The following is a 20,761-nucleotide window of genomic DNA, read 5'->3' as shown; positions in this document are numbered from 1 at the left end:
GTTTCTGAATTGTTCTAAGGATTGTTATATAGCTGGTAAACCTTCTTGGAAAGAATGAAAAATTCCAGATTCCTTACAGAGCTCTTCGTGGACTTTGTCTGACTGTATAGCAACTTCTTGTGAAACTTCCTGTATTGTGTCTAGTATAAGCATCATCAAATCTGTGGAACATTTGTTTAAAATGGAAGTCCACTTGCAGAGAAAAGATTCCCTGTCTGTGAACATTCCTGGTACTTTTTGTATACGTAGGCCTCTTGGGATATATTGATGTTTAGGTATTCCACAAGAGATATACTATGCAATTCTAAATGAATTAAATTGCGTTGTAAATTAGTCCAAGTATGTATATTCTGAGACCCACTGGAAGACCCACAAGCATGACTTTGTTCCAACAAAGAGCTATGTTTGGAATATCCAAGACACATGTCATTTTAGTGTAAGTAATAAAGAGATGCAAAACATGCAAATGCATGCAAAGCAGCACATTATTTTTCAAAATTTTGTGTTTGACTTTACGAGCTGCATTTTGCATGAAAAGAAAATGCCAGCTTTAAGTTGACATAATCATTTTTCACATATAGAGAACATAGGGGCAATGGGTTCCTAAAAATGAGCCCCCCACCAATTTCCAAATATACTAGAAAGAAAGACAGCAAAAAATAAAAGGGAAAAATCTTGTGACACTTAAGATTTAAAATTTATTCTGTTATATACAATCCCCTGCAAATTTATTTAAATTGTTCCACTACATCACTGTGGCTCTCAGTTTTGAAGTATGCAGATATCTCAAAAGGCTGAAATGTGCTTGAAATATCCATGTGCTTGAAATATCCAAATCCTAATTTTGCAAAGGCAGAATAAAAACAACCAACACTGCAGTATGTCCAAATAGCAAAGAGGCATGTTTTGGGCGTGTTTTGGGTTACAGGAGGGGGCTCTATTTGAGCAGCTATCCACTGGCGTGATTAAGGCCTGACAACTCCTTTATCCCCCAGTGGTTTCTGTACCCCTACCTCTGCCCTGAAAATTAAACTTTAAGAGGATACCAGGATTAGGGTTACAAGACATCTGGAAAAACCCAGACATATCCTCCTTTTAGGGAACTGTCCTGGCTCCCAGATGGAGTGTCCAAAACCCGACATTTACAGATACGAACTATTAGAAATTTTTTGAAAATCTCTATTGGTGACATTAGCGGAATCCTTGGACAATTTAGGACCCTCAGGTTCAATCTTCTATTATAATTCTCTATCATTTCTATTTTACGAGCTGTAAAGTTTTGTTCTTTAATGATAGTAGTAATTGAACTCTTCAAGGAAGCTGTCTCAGTTTGTATTTTATCCATACATTCAAACTTAACTTTAGCCAAGTTGTCTATAAAAGTATCCATTTTCTTAACCAGTACCTCCATGTCCAAGGCCATCTTCTCCACCTTCACATCTATTTTCTTAATAGCTTCTAAAAGTGTTTCTAGTGTCACTACTGGGGTAGTTGTTGTTCCTCCTCCTACCTCGGCGTTCTTCCGACCCAGAGTTCCAGCTGGGGCAGTAGCTCCTCCCAATAGCTGCTCCGGGGTCTCCTGCTCCTCTCCCTAGGGGCCAAACTCCTTACTCTGCGGTCCTGCTGGACACACAGGCACAGAGAGAAGCAGCGGCGACAACGATGTCATCAATTCCAGGGACTCGAGTGCTCCCTCACTCGAATCCAACGCGGAAGTCTGCCGCCGTGGGACAGTCCGGGTGTCAGCTGGGCTCAGGGGCTGCAGAAAATGCTGAATTGTCGACTTGAGACAATGTGAGTAGCGGTAGTTGTCCCGCTCTCACATTCCCCTTCCTCTTGGTATGAGGCAGATCTTTAAAGTATATAATAGCTTCCGATTACTGAAAAATTTAGAGGAAAAACGCTAAGCTTCTGTGCTCAGCAACATGGCGTCCGCCATCTTGAATCCCCTCTCCAGAACTGCTCAATAATAACATTATAACTTAAATACAACACTTAATATTCTCAAATAATTCACCTTAAAACTTATCTCCCCCCTCCCTCCCATTCCATAACAATTGTTAACTCACATAAAAGCATACAATAAATACCCTTCTTAACATTCCTTATAATTATACAAAAAAACAAAATCTACCCTTCCCCCCTCCCCCAACCTTGGACATAAACAATTAAAGGGAAAAAAAGGTTTTTACTCATTACACTATTTTGTTACTCATTACAATAATTTGTTAAAGTCTCCCAAACATCCAGAATTTTTTTTTAAATACCCCTCCTGCGTAGCTATTACCCTTTCCATTTTATATATATGACACCGAGAATTCCACCAGAAACTATAGTTTAGTCTATTCCAATTCTTCGTAATTTGTTGTATGGCAAACCCTGTCATAATAAGTAAAAGCTTATTATTCGATGATATTTGACTCTTAGCCCTCATTGACATGCCAAATAATACAGTATCATACGACAATGCCACTGAATTTTCTAATAAATAATTTATTTGACCCAAATTGATTTCCAAAATACCAAAATGAATGGACAATTGGATAATAAATGATCTAAAGTCCCTGCTTCGAGATGACAATGCCAACATCTATTAGACTTAGAGCTATCCAGCTTTTGTAACTGAACTGTGGTCCAGAAAGCTCTATGTAACAGAAAAAAACAAGTTTGTCTCATAGATGCAAACACTGTACATCTTATCCTCTAAGTCCAAATTCATGGCCATTGAAACGCAGTAATTTGATGCTTAATATCAATGCTCCAAATATCCCTAAGACCAGTTTTTGGTTACTTTCTTTATAAATTCAGCTATCAATTTATACCACTGAGCAGCCTGGTGTCCCAGGAAGTCTACCTGAAAGCACAAGAATTCCAGACTATACTGATTATTAAGATCTTTCCATTCAGGGACCCTACCTGAATGGCCTGCTTCAATTGCAACCACCTAAAACTTTGTCATTTACTAAGACCAAATTTATGTTGCAACTGTGAAAAATCAAACAGCTTACCATTAGAAATAACATCATCTAAAATACGTATACCTGCAATCATCCAATACTTCCAGATGACCTTAAATCCGCCAATTTGAATCTTGGAGTTCAGCCATATTGTCTGATTCATTGATTTGTGTATTGGAATAGGTGTTAAATTACTTATATATCTTAAAGTTTTCCATGTATCCACTAAAATTCTGTTTTCTTTATATAACCTAGGCATTTTGATACTAAGAACGTGGCATAATCGCAGAGGAAACATGAGTTGCCATTCCAAACTCAACCAATCTAGGAACTCTTCCATGAGCTCTGGGAGGATCCAATACATACCCTGATGCATAATATAGGATTGATGATACCTATAAAAACTGGGAAATTTTACCCCACACCCTGTATTTGATTTTTGTAGTGAGGAAGGGATGAGAAGTCCTGTAAGTTCAGGTGAAGACCCCTGAGAATTTCCCTGTTATAGCAGGAACAGGCCAAAGCAGCCAATACAGCTAAGACCAAAAATGGTTGCTGAAAAAGCAAAATGTGCTCTCTGACTAGAAACTGTCAACTCTGAAAGACACTTCTGCTTTCTTAGAAGCAGAGTCAAACAGAAGGCACAGTTGGAGAGAAAAACAATTCTGGTGAAAAATATAATGGTATGATAAGTTTATGGAAGTTTCACAAGAAGAAAGATGAACCAGGGATATGAGTGTACAAGAAGGCTAACCACAGAACTGAAAAGCCGTTAGGCCAGGTGCTCGAGAGAGGTTCTTGATATATTAAAAGGACATTTATGGGGAAATAAGGGTAGAAGTAGATGAAAAAAAGCGTGACACAGTATCACTCAATTATGTTAACCAATCCATAGATTAATAAATGAGATAAGGAATATGATTAACCAATGAAAGTGTGAAATGTAACATGCACCAATGTGGGCCAAAGCTATCAGAATCATATAAAAGAAAGCTCTTTGAACCAAGGATTCAGAACTCATCGGAAGTTCTCCATCAGTCTGGCCAGCCTGGTGTATGCTCTATTACTCTGTATGCTGTGTGATTTGTTCCTGTAAGCTATTGCTATTTGATTATTAAACTCATATTACTTGAACCAGCATAAAGAGAGTCGAGTGGTCTGTCAGTGAAGGTCATAATAGCAGGCTCTTTAGTAGAGATACTAAAACAATTCTAGGAATTTTACTCAGCCAAATAAATTTTGTAAGAATACTATTTAATTTTTTATAAAAGGACCCCTGAAAAAAAAACTGGCAACATACCCATTTGATAACAAACCACAGGCAAAATCATCATTTTAATAGTTTGGACTCTCCCCCACCAAGACAGATGTAATGAGTTCCAATGCGCACACATTTCTGTTACCTTCTGTAATAAAAAATTTTCATTTACTTTCATTGTTTCTTCCACCGTGTTTTTAATCCAAATACCTAAATATTTTATTCCATCATCTTTCCAGAGAAAGGGGCATGAATCAAATAAACCCTTTGTACAATGCACATTAAGTGGAAGAAAATTTCCCAAATTTCTCTATCAATTCAAGCAAGCATGGAATGGTTGCTTCAGGATTCCTCAGGATTCCTCTGCATAAGCAGAGACCTTATATTCCCGATTAGAATAAGGAATACCCTGTATCTCCCTCACTTGTTAAATAGCTAATAACAAGGGTTCTAATACAATGTCAAATAGCAAAGGAGACAAGGGACAACCTTGTCTAACCCCCCTCTGCAAATTGAATCGCTCTGATAAATTATTATTAATATACAATCTAGCAGCAGGGAAGCTATACAAAGTTTGGATCATTTGTATAAATCCTGAACCTATACCAAACCAATCCAAGCCCATTCCACTCGATCAAAGGCCTTCTCTGCATCCAAGGATACAGAAAAGGCCGGATCTTTCATGGCTTTTGTTAAATTCAACATATGAAAAGCCAGCCTGGTATTATTAGAAGAATGTCTTTGAGCAACAAACCCTGTTTGGTGCATACCAATCATAAAAGGGAGAGCCTTAGCCAAGCGTAAAGCCAATGTCTTAGCTAAAAGTTTTCCATCTACATTGATTAAAGAAATAGGCCTGTAATTTGAAACCAATGTGGGATCTTTATTTGGCTTCGGCAAAACTATAGTTTAAGATTCTGCCATAGTACCTATAATGCAACCTTTAATCAGTTTATTTAACAGATATGGTAATAGGGTATTTTGAAATGATTTATAAAACTCTACCGTGAAACCATCACCACCTGGAGCAGATCCAACTCTAAGGGACTTCAACACTGTTTGCAATTCTTTTAGTGATATAGGCTCTTCTAGACTTCCTTTTAAATGTTCAGGAATTTTCAGCCCCTTAATTAATTTTAAAAATTCTAAACCATCTTTTTCCTTGTCTAAATAAGGCTCAGAAGAATAGAGAGCTTTATAAAAATTTAGGAATTGTTTTAAAATAGGTCCAATTTGAGAATAAGTATTACCTTTCTCATCTTTAACTACAAAAATTTTGTCTTTCTTTTCTTTACTTTGAGATAATTTGCCAATAATCTTCCTGCCTTCTTTGAATTTCCATAATACAAAGTCTGCTGAGAAAACAAGTCTTTCCTTACCATTTTGCTTTTAAAAGAGCTTGGAAAAGAAATAGTTCCCATTTATCAACTAATTTTAATTCCAAAACCTTAATTTCTTGTTCCAAATTATAAAATTGTCTTTTAATCTGCTTCCTAATGTATGCTGAATATGAAATAATTTGTCTTCTCATGGTTGCCTTAAAAGCATCCCATAAGGTTTCCATGGAAATATCTTCTGAAGTATTAATTTGGAAATATTAATTTTTAATTGAAAATCTTCAAGAAAGTTTGGATCCGCAATCAATGTATTATCAAATCTCCATAAAGGTCTACTGTTATCCTGTTCAGCAATTTTAAATGTAGCCCATACTCCTCCATGATCAGATAAAATGATTGGATCTATGGAGGCTTGTGTTACCTGCTGAACTAATTGATTCAAAACAAAAATGTAATCTATTCTGGAAAAGGATTTGTGAACATGGGAACAAAACGAAAATTCCCACTTATCAAAATGAAGTATTCGCCATATATCTTTCAAATCACAAGACTGTGCTAAATTGTCTAATCCTAATGATTTCATGATTTTTCTAGGTTTTTTATCCATCAATGGATCCATAACAGTGTTAAAATCCCCCCCCCCCCACACACACACTACTAAATTAGCCAGTGGTAGTATCCTCTGTTGCAGAGCTTTGAAAAATTCACTTTGATTCGAATTAGGGGCATATACATTAAAAAGCACCAGCGTATAATTTCCCATGCTCATCTCCACAAGTAACCATCTTCCCAAAGGATCTGCAGCACTTAGTTTAAACATAGCTGTACATTTCTTATTCACCAGAATAACTACACTAGCTTTCTTTCCCATAGCAGGGGTGAAAAAACAATGTTTTACCCAACCCCCTTCTAGTTTCCTGGATTCTATGGCCAACAAATGTGTCTCTTGGCTATAACATATATCTGCATTCTGTTCTTTTAAAAAAGAAAGGGTTTTTTTTCCTTTTAACTGGATGATTGAGGCCATTAACATTTAATGAGAATATTTTAAACTCCATTATAAAATTTTCATTCGAGACACATGAACCACATCATATAATTCAAATTATTATAATTTTTCAGTAGATGCTCATTTCCCCCCATTTGAAACCTGAAACATAATACCTAATCTCCCCAAACCACCCCCTTCCAATAATGTATTTTCTATATCTGTTCTATCATATGACATTGTTATATTACAATCATCTAATTCTACAATTGACATTACCTCCACTAATTCCAGGTAATCTGATTTTATGATAGCTCTGGCTCTGCATATTATGAACCTCCATTGGAAGAATAATCAGTATTTCAGTTATCATGAATGGTGAAATAATTTATGTGCATATAGGAAATATGAAGAGATTATAGCATTAAAGCATAATCATATATCATCCATTATTAGATACTGGAACATCTTAGACACTCTATTATACTCATTGACATGGTTAACTTTTGAGGTTGCTATGTATACATTTGCAATTTATATTATTAATGTAGCTATTGTTATATTGTATATTTGCTGAAAATTTATGAATAAATAAATAAATGAGAAAAATATAATTGTAATATCCAAGGTACGCTAACTGATTTGGCATGTGCTAAAGATTAGTGCATGCTAAATGCTAAGGTGCCCAAAGGAATATAATGGATGTCTTAGCATTTAGCATGTGAGTTTCATTCCTGTTATCTTATTTCTGTTACGCCATTTATTTAAGATGTTTTCATCTTTTTAATTGTACTGTTACTGGCATTTTTAATTTTAGTTTGTTCTCCTGTTTTTATCTGTAAATCGCTTAGAAGTTGTATAAGTGATAGCATCAAATTTTAATAAAAACTTGAAACTAATCTTTAGCACGTGCTAAATCAGTTATCATACCTTAATAAAAGGACCCCAATATTAGACAAGTTTCTTATTTCACTGGGCAGGATTTGGAAAGCAAGCATATGCTAGTACAGTACATGCGAGACTCCCATAACTGAAGAAAAGGAGACATATATATCAAAATATCAAGACCATCAGACAATATATTATATACTAAACAAACTTGTCATTTCCGTTGGTTAGTGATCACATTTTTTAACTTGTTTATTATCATATTATTTCTTTTATGCTTTCAGTTATATGGCGTTTTAATTTTTGTTTTAATTTTTAATTTAGCAGCCACGTTTAGAGGGTATGTGCATCTTCATATATTATGTTTTTTGATACACCTGCTGAAGACTCTCAAGGTATGCTTATCTTTCTGAAAATGGTATAATTTTTTTATGAAATTGGTCCAATATGATCATCTAGTTTTATTTAGTGTCTTATTTTTTCACATACTGAGACAGTTTTTCCTTTTTGTTTAGTATATAATGTATTGTCTGATGGTCTTGATATCTTGATTCTATTTTTCTCTCTTACATATTTTTATACTGTTATATTTTATCTATATGGTTTTAAAAGTCTTTAGAGGCTTATGCATAATAGTCTTTGGTATAATTAACCCTACTTTCTCCATACAGTTTAGCTAAATAGTGCTTTTCTTTTCCACATATCAGCTGGCATTTTTCACATACAATCTGTGAATCCCTATTATATTTTACTGATATTAACATTGCCCCTTGACCCTTTTGCATATTTATTGAGTTTGAGTTTAAATGGTATACAAAGTTTCAAAGAATATGTGGTTTATGGTTTTAAATGTTGCTAATTTATATGTGGTATTTTTAAATGTTAGTTAACTTGTATTTGTGGTGAATGTTTACATTTTAGCTGTACTTTTATGTGCTTAAGATTTTTCTTTGCTGTTATTATATATTATTTATTATATATTTTTCATAAAACACTGATTTGTATTTGAGATCTGATGCATTGTGTATGTATGTTTTGAACTTATTTATATGTCCATATATGTACGTGTAGTCTCCTGAGGCAGGCTGGTTAGGCCGAAACATGTACATGTTGAGTCATTGAGTCATTGGATGAATTTATGAAACTTTGGATGAATAAAGGCATTTGAATTATCAGATGAGTTGAAGGACACTTTATTGGTGCACACCATTCTGATTGGGACAATTCCACTCTGATTCTGTGCATTTGAGTTTGTTATTTTGTTTCCCCTGTTTTATTCTGTCACTTAGGGGTCCTTTTATCAAGCCACGCTAACGGGCTTAGCGCGTCAGACATTTCATCATGCGTTAACCCACGCAGCAAGCACAAAAACTAACACCTGGTCAATGGAGACATTAGCAACTAGTGCGGCAGGCGATTTAATGCGCGGTATTCTGCGCGTTAAACCCCTACCACGCCTTGATTAAAGGACCCCTTAATATACACTTCTCCCTCCGTATTTGTGGTTTCAGCATTCGCGGTTTTGATTATTCATGGTTTTTAGCTTGCTGGCTCCTCCCCCAAATTACAGCAGCTTGTGTAGAGAAATCGCTGATTCCAAGTGTTTATAGAGAAAATCGCTGATTCCCAGCACTTTCTTCACCGTGTTTTGCCTCTCCTTCAGGAACAGGCCAGGTCTCCCACCATGTTATTCACGGTTTCGCCATATTCACAAAGGTTTTTAACAAAAAACAGCGAATAACATGTGAAAAAGTTATTTGCGGTTTTTCTGTATTTGCGGTTCTGTTAATCCCCTATCACAGCAAATACGGAGGGAGAAGTGTACTGAGAGTTATCAACATTTGCTTATTTTTGATCTGAAGAAGAAGGATTACCTTTGAAAGCTGATCAAACAATGTACTTAGTCCAATAAAAATGGTATTATCTTTATTCCTTTATTTTATTTCTATTTAATTATATATATTATCTCAAACAATGGACTAACATGGATACCATACCATTTTCAGTAAGTAAAAGATTAAATCCTACATCAAATTAAGATATATTGAAAATAAACAGAATGGAGGAAAGAGGGGAGCCTTGAGGAAGCCCGAATGGGGGATCCAACTTTCTGCCCCTGATGAATCTCTATTATGGGAGTGAAATGGAGGACCCCTGTTGGGCTTAAGTTAAGTGCTGCATTTGCGATTAACTTCAGGCACATGTTAAATAGTGATTTCTTTGAACTATGCTGGGAGTGTTTTGCAAATGATAGATAAATGACCTGCACAATTGGAAAAAAAAATCCTTGCTTTTCCTTTAAGTTTTCCAGCAGATCTCTGAGGGCCTTTTCTCTCCCTTTAGATATTCTAACATTTCTAAAAGCTTTTTTTGAGCCTTGAGAAACTCCACAAGGGGGGATTCAACTTTACTATGTAATGTCTATTAAGCAAAAAGTAAACTATGAAAAGGCTTTTCCTCTAATTCCTATAGAACTCAGTTTGAATATAAGGACCTCATAATCTACAGCAGGGCTGCCCAATTCCAGTCCTCAAGATCTACTGGCAGGCCAAGTTTTCAGGATATCCACAATGAATATGCATGAAAGAGATTTGCATTCATGGCCTTCTTGGTATGCAAATCTCACTCATGCATGTTCATTATGGATATCCTGAAAACTTGGCCTGCCAGAAGATCTCGAGGACTGGAATTGGGGAGCTCTGATCTACAGTATCAAATGACATGGTAAGATCAAACTGTACATAATGAGTAGTTGACCTTGGAAGAAAGTCTCTAGCATCTGAAATAAGGCCAATAAAGCAGCTTCTGTGCTATGGTGCTCCCCAAATCAAATTGTTTAGGACTAAGGCAATTATGATGATACAAATATGAAGTTAGCTGATCAGCTACTATAGCTTCAGAAATTTTTGATAAAAGAGTAATACTAGCCATCGGCCTGAAATTGGAGGGAAGACTGAGATCTAGGGTTCCTTTCTTAAGAATTGGAGTGAAAATAATACCACTTAAATTAGAAGGATATTATCCTTTATATAATAGGCTGTTTAAAAAAATGGTAATCCAATCTAACAATAAAGTAGGAGAATTCTTCGTAAGACATGAAGGACTATTGTCTCACAGACAGAGAGAAGAAAAAAATGTACTCAATAAAATGTGGACTCTCTCTCTCCCAGTTGGAGTAAAATGATTCCTGGAATGGCTAAATCTGATATTGAAGCTGAAAATAGCATTTTCACTACTAACTGTAAATCAGGGATTATCTGGTTTCTAATCTTAACTGTCTTATTACATCACATTACATTACATTGAGGTCCTTTTACTAACCAATTTAGTACACGCTAAAGATTAGCGTGCACTAAATGCTAAAGCACACATTATATTCTATAGGCACCGTAGCATAGGTCATAGTTCACCGTAACATACGTATTGGGGTTCAAGAAGGGATTAGATGATTTCCTGAAGGAAAAGGGAATAGAGGGGTATAGATAGAGGATTACTATACAGATCCTGGGCCTGATGGGCCGCTGTGTGAGTGGACTGCTGGGCGTGATGGACCTCTGGTCTGACCCAGTAGAGGCACTGCTTATGTTCTTATGACTCCATTATGATTTATATTCCACCATTACCCTATGAGTTCATAGCAGATTAAAAAAATCTACTACACCAGGAACAAATCTGGTTAAACAGTTCTAAGAGAAGAATTCTTACATCAATCATTAATTATTTTTTGAATAAATATGTTTTTAACAATCTCCTGAATGTCATAATTATACTCAGCTCTTATACAATAAAAAAGGAAGCTTATTCCATATTAAAGGCACTTGGAAGGAAAAAAAAAAAAAGAATTAGACCAATGATTAAACTGTTTTATCTGCTTAGGAAATTTGTATATGAAACTTATTATGAGAATGATGTACTTGTCTGCCCAACCGTAAAGTTATTAGATCTTGTAAATGGTGCTAAGCCATAGAAAATTTTAAAAATCAGTGAACAAATTTTAAAATGAATTTGGGCTATAACTGGTAGCCAGTGCAATTTTTTTCAAAGAGGGTGCAATCTTCTCATGCTTAGAAAAGGGGATTTTAAGCTTACTATGACATTCTGAATTGTCTGCAATCTTTTCAAAAGATGTTGAGTACAATCCAAACCCAAATACAATACATTTATGAGGGGGTGCTGAAACGTTCTCAGCCCAACCAAGATCAACACATCTGGTCACTGAAATACTGCTCCATTACTGCAATCACCTCCGAATCACTCAAATATTATCGCCCTTTCAAACTCTTTTGAAGGTTTGGAAACAGAAAATAGGCATACGGAGCAAGATCTGGTGAGTAGGGTAGATGGTCTATGCATTGAAAACCCAACTACATCAAAACATCCATAATTTTGCCAGCCTTGTGAGCAGGTGCATTGTCTTGCAAAAAGAGAACTCCTTTCAACAGACTCCCTCTCTTTTTTTTATTTCAATGCCTCTTTTAATTGGCACAAGTTACAGTAGTATTCTACATTAACAGTTTGGCACCTTAGAAGATAGTCATTACCATAGGTGCCGGAATGGGGGGGCCACAGGGGCCGTGGCCTCCCTCAAAATTATCACTTACTTTTATCCCTGGTGGTCCAGCGGTGCAGCGGGCAGGAGCGAGCTTTCCTTGCTCCTGTCCCGCTGCTAACCCAGTCTTTGTGGCTGGTTTCTTCTGTCACTGAGCGGGAGCCAGTCAAAGAAGCCACTGAGCACTGAGCAGGAACGCCAAAGCGCGCTCCTGCACATTGCCGCTCAGCGGCAGAAGAACTCAGTCAGAAAGACCATGTTCGCTCCTGACCACTGCACCACCAAGCCAGAGGAGGTAGGAGGACAGGATTGGGTGCATAGTCTGACAGGAGGAGGGGGCTAGGTGCAGTTCATAATGGGGGGGGAGAAGGGAGCTAGGTGCAGTGCCTGAAGGGGGCTGGGTGCAGATTCTGGTAGGAGGGGTAGTGGTGCAGAGTCTGGCAGGAGGGGGAGGGGTACAGAGTCTGGCAGGAGGGAGAGGTGGCTGGGTGCAGAGTCTGATGGGGGGCTAGCTGGGTGCAGAGTCTGAAGATGGGGGGTGGTGGCTGGGTGCAGAGTCTGACTGGGGGGTGGCAGCTGGGTGCAGAATCTGATGGGGGTGGTGGCTGGTTGCAGAGTCTGACAGGGAGAGGGGGTTAGGTGCAGTGCATAATGGGGGGAGGGAGGGGGCTAGGTGCAGAGCCTGACAGAGGGGTATGGGAGGGTAGGAGGGAGGGAGGGCTGGGTGCAGAGCCTGGCAGAGTGGGGAGGGAATGGGGCTGGGTGCAGAGCCTGACAGGGAGAAGCTGGATGCAGGGTGTAGGGAGTTGGGAGGCCAGAGAGGACAGATGCTTAGGGGGTTGGGAAGACATATACTGCACATACAGGGATAGGGTTGGGAAGGACAAATGCATGGGGGGGTAGGAAAGAAGGAAAAGAGAGATGCTACACAGGTGTAATAGTGGAAAGGGAGAGAAAGAAATGCTACCGTGGGGGAGGGAAAAGGAACAGAGAATTGTTGGACATAGGTATGCGGTGTGAGAGGAAAAGAGAGATGATGTATATGAGGAAAGGAAAAAGAGGGATAATTTTTGGACATGATAGTGGTAGAGAGGAGGGAGGAAGATATGTTACACTGGGAGGGAGGAGACATGACCCAAAGAAGAGAGAGATGTCAGACCACTGGAATGGAAAGAGAAAGAGAATGGGAAGGAGACAGAGAGAGAGATGCCAGAATGGAAGGGAAGGAGGGGAGAGAGAAATGCCAGACCGCAGAAAGGAGAGGAGAGAGATGTTAGACCTCCGAAAGAGGGAGGAAAGGAGAGAGAGATGTCAGACCATGGGAGAGGAGAGAGATTCCAGGCTATGGGAGAGGAGAAAGATGCCAGACCATATGAAGGGGGGAGGGGGAAGACAGAGATGTCTGACTATGGGAAAAGGATGAGATGGTGCATAGGGATGGAGGGGAAGGGGAGATAGATGGAGGAGATGGTGCACAGCAATGGGTGTGACAGGGAAGAGATAAGAAGAAGTGCTTCTTATGGATAGATGGGAGTAGGGGAGAAGAAAGATGGAGGAGATGGTGCACATGAATAGATGGGAAGGGAAGGCATGGAAAAGTAGATTTTGAGAAGAAAGTAGAAAAATGGAAGAAAGTTGAATGTTAAAAGTTAATGCTAAAGATGGATGAATGGCAGAAAGTGAAGGAGAGAAAAACAGCAAATGGATAAGGTGGCCCTAGATATACAGTTGAGAGCACAGATAGAAGGAAGTGCAGCCATAGACTGGGAAAGATGGTTTGAAAACCCAAATTACCAGGCAACAGAGATAGAGGAAATGATTTTATTTTCAATTTAGTGTTGAATTGTGTAAGTTTTGAGAAATGACATCTGCTGTCTATATTTTACACTGTTCAGGAAGAAATGCATTTGTTTCTATTTCTCTGGGGGTTGTATTGCATGCAGAGTCTTGAATCTAAGGGTTTGGTTTGTATATATATTAGTGCTTTTAGTTTGTGGTCCTGTATTTGCAGAGGAGTTATTTGTGTTCTGCATGTGTGACCAAGGCCAGGTGTTCTGGTAGGAATGAATGTTGAGAAACATACAATGTGTTTTGTGTAGTTTAATTTTGTAGTTAACCATTAGGTATTGTTAATAACATTATATTGTGTGTATATATGAAAAATGAATGGGAAACATGGTATTACAATTAGTACTATTATGGGGGCGGGGTCTGAGGCAGAGCTGGGCGGGATCTGGGGTGGAGCTTAGGCGGGCAGAACTTGCGGGGCCCCCTCAAACTAAAAAGCATTCTACTGCCTATGCTCAATACACCACCTTCTTGACCCCAAAACACTGTGGCCATAACCTTTCCTATTGACTTTTGGCTCTTTAATTTTCTTGGCCTTGGACAGCCCAACTGTTGTAGTGTAACCATGTTTCATCAACAGTAACCAGTCATTCCAAAAAGTTAGCACCAGCTTGCTGAAAATACTGCAAAATCAACTTGGAGGATCCACTCAGTGTCGTTTCTCATCAGCTTTCATACATTTGAGCACTTGGATGACAGCTTCTGCATACCCAGCTTCTCATGGATTATACACCCAACACAATCCCTGGATATCTTTAGTTCTGAGCAATTGTTTTAGCTGATATTCACCATTCTGCCAAAATCAGTTCATAGACATGGTCAACAATTTGAGGAGTTGACACCGTTTGAGGCCTTCCAATCCTTGCTATATCTTCGGTTTTGAAATCTCCATGTTGAAAGTTTGCACATCATTTCTTCACTATGGAGTATGATGGGCATTTGTCACTCAATGTTTTTTCATCATACATTCATGGATTTCCTTTGGAGTTTTCTTCTGTAGAAAGAGGAACTTCATGACAGCTCGAAGTTCCAAACTTGAAAATGCCACATTTTTCATTGACATGGTTCAATCAATGATCTGAAACAGTGTCAAAACATAGTATTATGATTCTGCAAATTGGCATTTTGCAAAATAAAATATCACTCTTTGCAAATACAGTGGCATAATATGCTCAGAATATAGGAAGTTGGTTGGGCTGAGAACTTTTCAGCACCTCCATATATAATAATCAATAATCTTATCTGAAAAATGGGCAACTAAATTGGATGCAGATGGAAAAGAGTCCTGATTAACTGAGTTAGTATGGGTTGATAGAAGGATTCTAAAATGATTAAAAATCAAACTAGAATTAGAGGCAGATAGGTTCTATCTAGGTAGTAAAAAAAGATTTCTTGGCTTTCCGTATCACGGCTTTATACATTGTAATGACTTGTTTCCATTTAGTTTTTATTTCAGAACCTAGGGAGTAACGCCACTGGTATTCAAGTTGACAACATTTTGACCCTCTTTTACAAAAGGTGTTGCTAAGCGTTTTAGCACGCATTTGCCATGCACTAAATCAACATGTGTGTTAAACGCTAATGCGTCCATAGGATAACATGCATGCATTAGTGTTTAGCGTATATTTAGCACATGCTAATATTTAGCACACGCTAAACAGCATAACACACCTTAGTAAAAGAGAGGGTTAGAGTGTAATTTTGCTAAATCATGTGTATACCATTTGGTCTTATGATTCAGGGATTTAATTTCCTGACAAGAGGAACTAAGCTTTCAGTTATAGAAACAGAGAAAAATGAAGGTAAAGACCATATGGCCTATCTATCTGCCTAACCATGCCACCTATTATCCCCTCCTCTTCCTTAGAGATCCAACATAATTGTCCCAAGTTTTCTTGAATTTAGATACAGTTTTTGTCTGCAACACATCTACTGGGAGGCCTTTCCAAGCATTCACCACTCTTTCCGTGGAAAAAGTATTTTCTGAGGTTACTTCTAAATCTGTTCCCTTTCACCTTCATCCTATGACCCCTCATTCCAGAATTTCCTTTCAAAGAAAACATGTCTTGCCATTTCTCAAAGGAACACAATAGCCAATGCTCCCTTTAATTTTTTTTTTTTTTTGTGAGGGAAAGGCCTCACATGAGTGACAAAATTTTAGTTGCATTACAAACAATAGTTATCAAGAGACTGGAATTGATTAACCATGTAAAATCTATGTGAGACTCTCTAAAAATGTATGAGCTCTGAACAATTATGCTTTAGTTGTAGCAGAAGAGTCAGCCAAAATTTGTCAGGATCTATCTTATTCCTAGTTAACTTTGGAAAGTTTTGGGGGTGCATGCAATCGGCTGAAAGTGAAAGTATAAAATCATAGATGGACAGTTTAGAGAGATAGCCTGGAAAAAAAAAGGAAATCCAAACAGTGACCCTTCTAATGTGTGGTGGAGAAAGAGCATATGGATAGCCCCATTTAATTTACGATAGACTTAAAATCTATAACATCTAAATCAGTGCTATTTTCTAAATGTAGATTATTATCCCCAAGTAAAATACAAGAAGTACAATGTGACGATTGACTAAAAAGAAATTTAGAAAGCTTATTCTGGGCTTTTTTCCAGCTTCCTGGGAGGCGATAGATCATACTTATAGCTGCATTACCTATTAAATTAGTATCAGTCAGTTTGCAGGAGAGTAATTCTAAATCTGGGCCTGATTCAAAGTCAGCCAACATGCTAGTATTGTATAAAAGAATCTTGGCATCAAGAATTGGCGCTAAGCACATAGCTTTGGGAAACCTGATTTTTGGCAACAATCTACAGAACTGTTACCTTTGACTGTATGCCCTCTCGGGACAGAGAAATACTTACTGTATCTGAATGTAACTCACCTTTACCCTATCTACAGGAAGACATAAGGGTGATTCTTTATTTATATGCCTTGATTTTTTTTTTTTTTCAGATCATATCAATTTCTTTTGGAGGGAGGGAGACATCGAGGGGTATTTTCAACATGACATCTAAATCCAAGTTTAGCCGTATGATAACAATAATAACTTTATTTTTATATACCGCCATACCATAAACAGTTCTAAGCAGAACACACACAAAAATCCAGTATCAAACATGACTATTTTCAAAACAGGAAAACATCCATTTTGTTTGTTTCTAAAATGGCCATTTCTCAGATGTGTTTGTCCTCAATGCATCTATTTTTTTGAACCATTAAATACACCATAAACAAGCCATTGGTGTGTGTGTGTGTGTGTGTAGGGGGGGGCAACATTTTTAGTATATTGGCCACACAGACATCCCAGTAGAGCAGTAGTGCACCTTAGAGGAACTACAGTGAATTTCACATAAAAAGAACTAGGTACACATCTCACCATAACCCCCTTATATTATGTGGTGAGCCATCCAAAACATACTGGACCCAACTGTACAACACAAGAATACCTCTTATGCCTGCAAGTATCATCTATATATATAGGTAAAGTAGGAGTTGGGTGGGTTTTGAAAGGCTCACATATTCAACCATAAGTGTAGTAGGTAAAGTGGGATATGGGCCTGAGTCTCCATCTTTATAGTTCACTACATCGACCAGTAGGCTACATAAGCACATAAGAATTGCCATACTGGGACAGACCGAAGGTCCATCAAGCCCAATATCCTATATTTCTATCAGTAGTCAACCCAGGTCCCAAGTACCTAGCTAGATCCCAAGTAGTACAACAAATTTTATGCTGCTTATCCTAGGAATAAGCAGTGGATTTCTCCAAGCCATCTCAATAATGGCCCATGAACTTCTCTTTTAGGAAATTATCCAAGCCTTTTTAAAATCTCGCTAAGCTAACTGATTTCATCACATTCTCCAAAACTGAATTCCAGAGTTTAATTACAAGTTACGTGAAGAAATATTTTCTCTGGTTTGTTTTAAATCTATTACTTAGTAGCTTCATCGCATGCCCCCTAGTTCGAGTATTTTTGGAAAGAGTGAACAAGCAATTCACATCTACCCTTTCCACTCCACTCAGTATTTTATAGACCTCTATCATATCACCCTTGAGCTAGTCACTTTACCCTCTCCTCAAAGGGAAATCATCCCAAAACTTTTATCTTTTTCATCGTCCTTCTTTGTATCTTTTCTAATTCCGCTGTATCTTTTCTGAGATATGGCAACCAGAACTGCACACAGTATTCAAATTGTGGCTGTACCACAGAGTTGTACAAGGGCATTACAGTACTCCCCCGAGATTCGCGGGGGTTCTGTTCCAGAAACCCCCGTGAATCTCGAAAAACCGCGAATACGGTTTTTCATGGAGGAGCCTTAAGAGGGCTTTGACATGCAGCTCCTGATTGGATAAGGCCCAACTTAGTCCAGGAAGAGGCGGGTCGGAGCGTATCGTGAGTGATTTCCTGCACTCTGATAATTCCTAACATTCTATTTGCTTTCTTAGCCACCGTTGCCACACATTGAGCTGAGGATTTTAACTTGTCCTCAACAATGACACCTAGATCCTTTTCCTGGGCAGTAACTCCTAGCAACTCCTTCAAAATACTTAGGGGCATAGAGAGGGTGGACAGGGACAGGTTCTTCAGACTAAAAGGGACGACAGGTATGAGGGGGCACTCAGAGAAACTGAAGGGAGATAGGTTCAAATCAAATGCAAGGAAGTTTTTCTTCACCCAAAGGGTCGTGGACAAATGGAATGCGCTCCCGGAGGAAGTGATCCGGCAGAGTACAGTACAGGGATTCAAACAGGGATTGGACAGATTCCTGAGGGAAAAGGGGATCGTGGGGTACTGAGGGAGGTGCTGGGGTGTTGCATAAGTATAGACAGCTCACCAGGTCGTGCAGGTGCAAGGCCGGAGGGTTAGGACATTGATGGGAAGATAGGACTTCGATGAGAAACCTAGGGGGCAAGGGGGCCCCTTCTGGTGATTAAGGCAGGTCATGACCTGTTGGGCCGCCGCGGGGGCGGACTGCTGGGCGGGATGGACCTCTGGTCTGACCCGGCAGAGGCACTGCTTATGTTCTTATGTTCTTAGAACCCAGCATCATGTAGTTCTAGTTTGGGCTCTTCTTTCCCACATGCCTGACTTTGCTAGGGTTACCAGATTTTACGTATGTAAAATCCGGACCCATAGCCCCACCCACAGCCCTGCCCAGTTAAGCCCATGCACCACCCCAGCCCCATGCGTGGATGCCCCTCCTGATGTGATCTGCTTTTCAAAACCCAGACAAAGTGCCGGGTTTTGAAAAGCTGTCCTGACGCCCAGACATGCCCTTTAAAATGAAGACATGTCCAGAAAAATCTGGATGTCTGGTAACCCTAGACTTTGCCTTGCTCACATTAAACATCATTTGCCATTTTGATGCCCAGTCTTCCAGTCTCACAAGGTCCTCCTGCAATTTTCCACAATCTTCATGTGATTTAATAACTTTGAACAACTTTGTGCCATCAGCAAATTAAATTATCTCACAAGTTATTCCCTTCTCAAAATCATTGATAAATATATTCAAAAGCAGTGGTCCCAGCAGAAACCTCTGGGAACTCCACTATTTCATATGGGAGTGTGTGGTGCAGTAGTTAGATCTACAGCCTTAGCACCCTGAGATTGTGAGATTTAATCCCTCGCTGCTCCTTGTGACCCAGGGCAAGTCACTTAATCCCTCATTGCCCCAGGTGCACTAGGTAGAGTTTGAGCCTGCCACAACAGATAGGGAAATATGATAAAGTACCTGAATGTAAAACCACTTAGGATATAAGTTGTATATTTAAAAAAAAAAAAAAAATCTTCTCCACTGAGAATATTGACCATTTAAACCTACTCTCTGTTTTCTGTCTTTCAACCATTTCTTAATCCATAATAAAACATTATCTCCTATCCCATGACTTTCTAATTTCCTCAGAAGTCTTTCATGAGGTAGTTGGTCAAATGCCTTTTGAAAATCCAAATACACAATATAAACTGTTTTATTTTTATCCAAATGTTCATTCATCCCTTCAAAGAAATGCAGTAGATTGATAAAACCAGATTTCCCTTGACTAAATTCATGTTGACATTCATTAATCCATGCTTTCGTATACTGTTCTTTGTTCTTTATAATAGTCTCTACCATTTTGCCCGGCACAGACATCAGACTCACTAGTCTATAATTTCATAGATCACTTCTGGAACCCTTTAAAAAAATCGGTGGCATGTTGGCTACCCTCTAGTCTTCCGGTACTAGCTAGATTTTAAAGAAAAATTACAAATTATTAACAGTAGCTTTGCAAGTCCATTTTTCAATTCTGTAAGCACTCTGGGATGTATATCATCCAGTCCAGGTGATTTGCTACTGTTCAATTTGTCAAATTGACCCATTACATCATCTAGTGTTACAGAGATTTGTATATTGAATACCATTTCTGACACCGGTAACTCCACCACGTCTTCCTCAGTGAAGACCGAAGCAAAGAATTCATGTAATCTCTCAGCTATGGCCTTTGTCTTCCCTGAGAGCCCCTTTTATGCCTCAGTTGTCTAGCAGTCCAGGAACCTGCTTGCTGTTCTAATAGGACTAACCATTACATCTGAAGCTGTCATATAGGCTGGTTTGCACTGTTTCATTTACATCTTTGAGGGGTAGGAGGGGGTTAGTGACCAATGGCGGGGCTGGGTGGGGAGTAATGTGGTGTCATGCCTTAATCCTTCCATGGTCATCTGGTCAGTTTGGATACTTTTTTGATACTTATTCTTTATGAAAACAGGTCTAGCCTCAAATGTCCAAATTGTGCCCTGAATGTACTCTACATTGTTTCATTACTGCACAAAAAAGTCTAAATCATAAGACCGCCCTAGTTCCACCCAAAACATACCTCCAAAATGCCCCCTTGAGATTTAGGGCTCCTTTTACTAAGCTGCAATAGTGTTTTTAGCGCATGCAGGATTT

The sequence above is a fragment of the Geotrypetes seraphini genome, chromosome 1 (assembly GCF_902459505.1).
Source record: "Geotrypetes seraphini chromosome 1, aGeoSer1.1, whole genome shotgun sequence".
In the NCBI taxonomy this organism is placed as follows: Eukaryota; Metazoa; Chordata; class Amphibia; order Gymnophiona; family Dermophiidae; genus Geotrypetes; species Geotrypetes seraphini.
The sequence above is the reverse complement of the archived record's forward strand: the minus strand, read 5'-3'. Positions refer to the sequence as shown.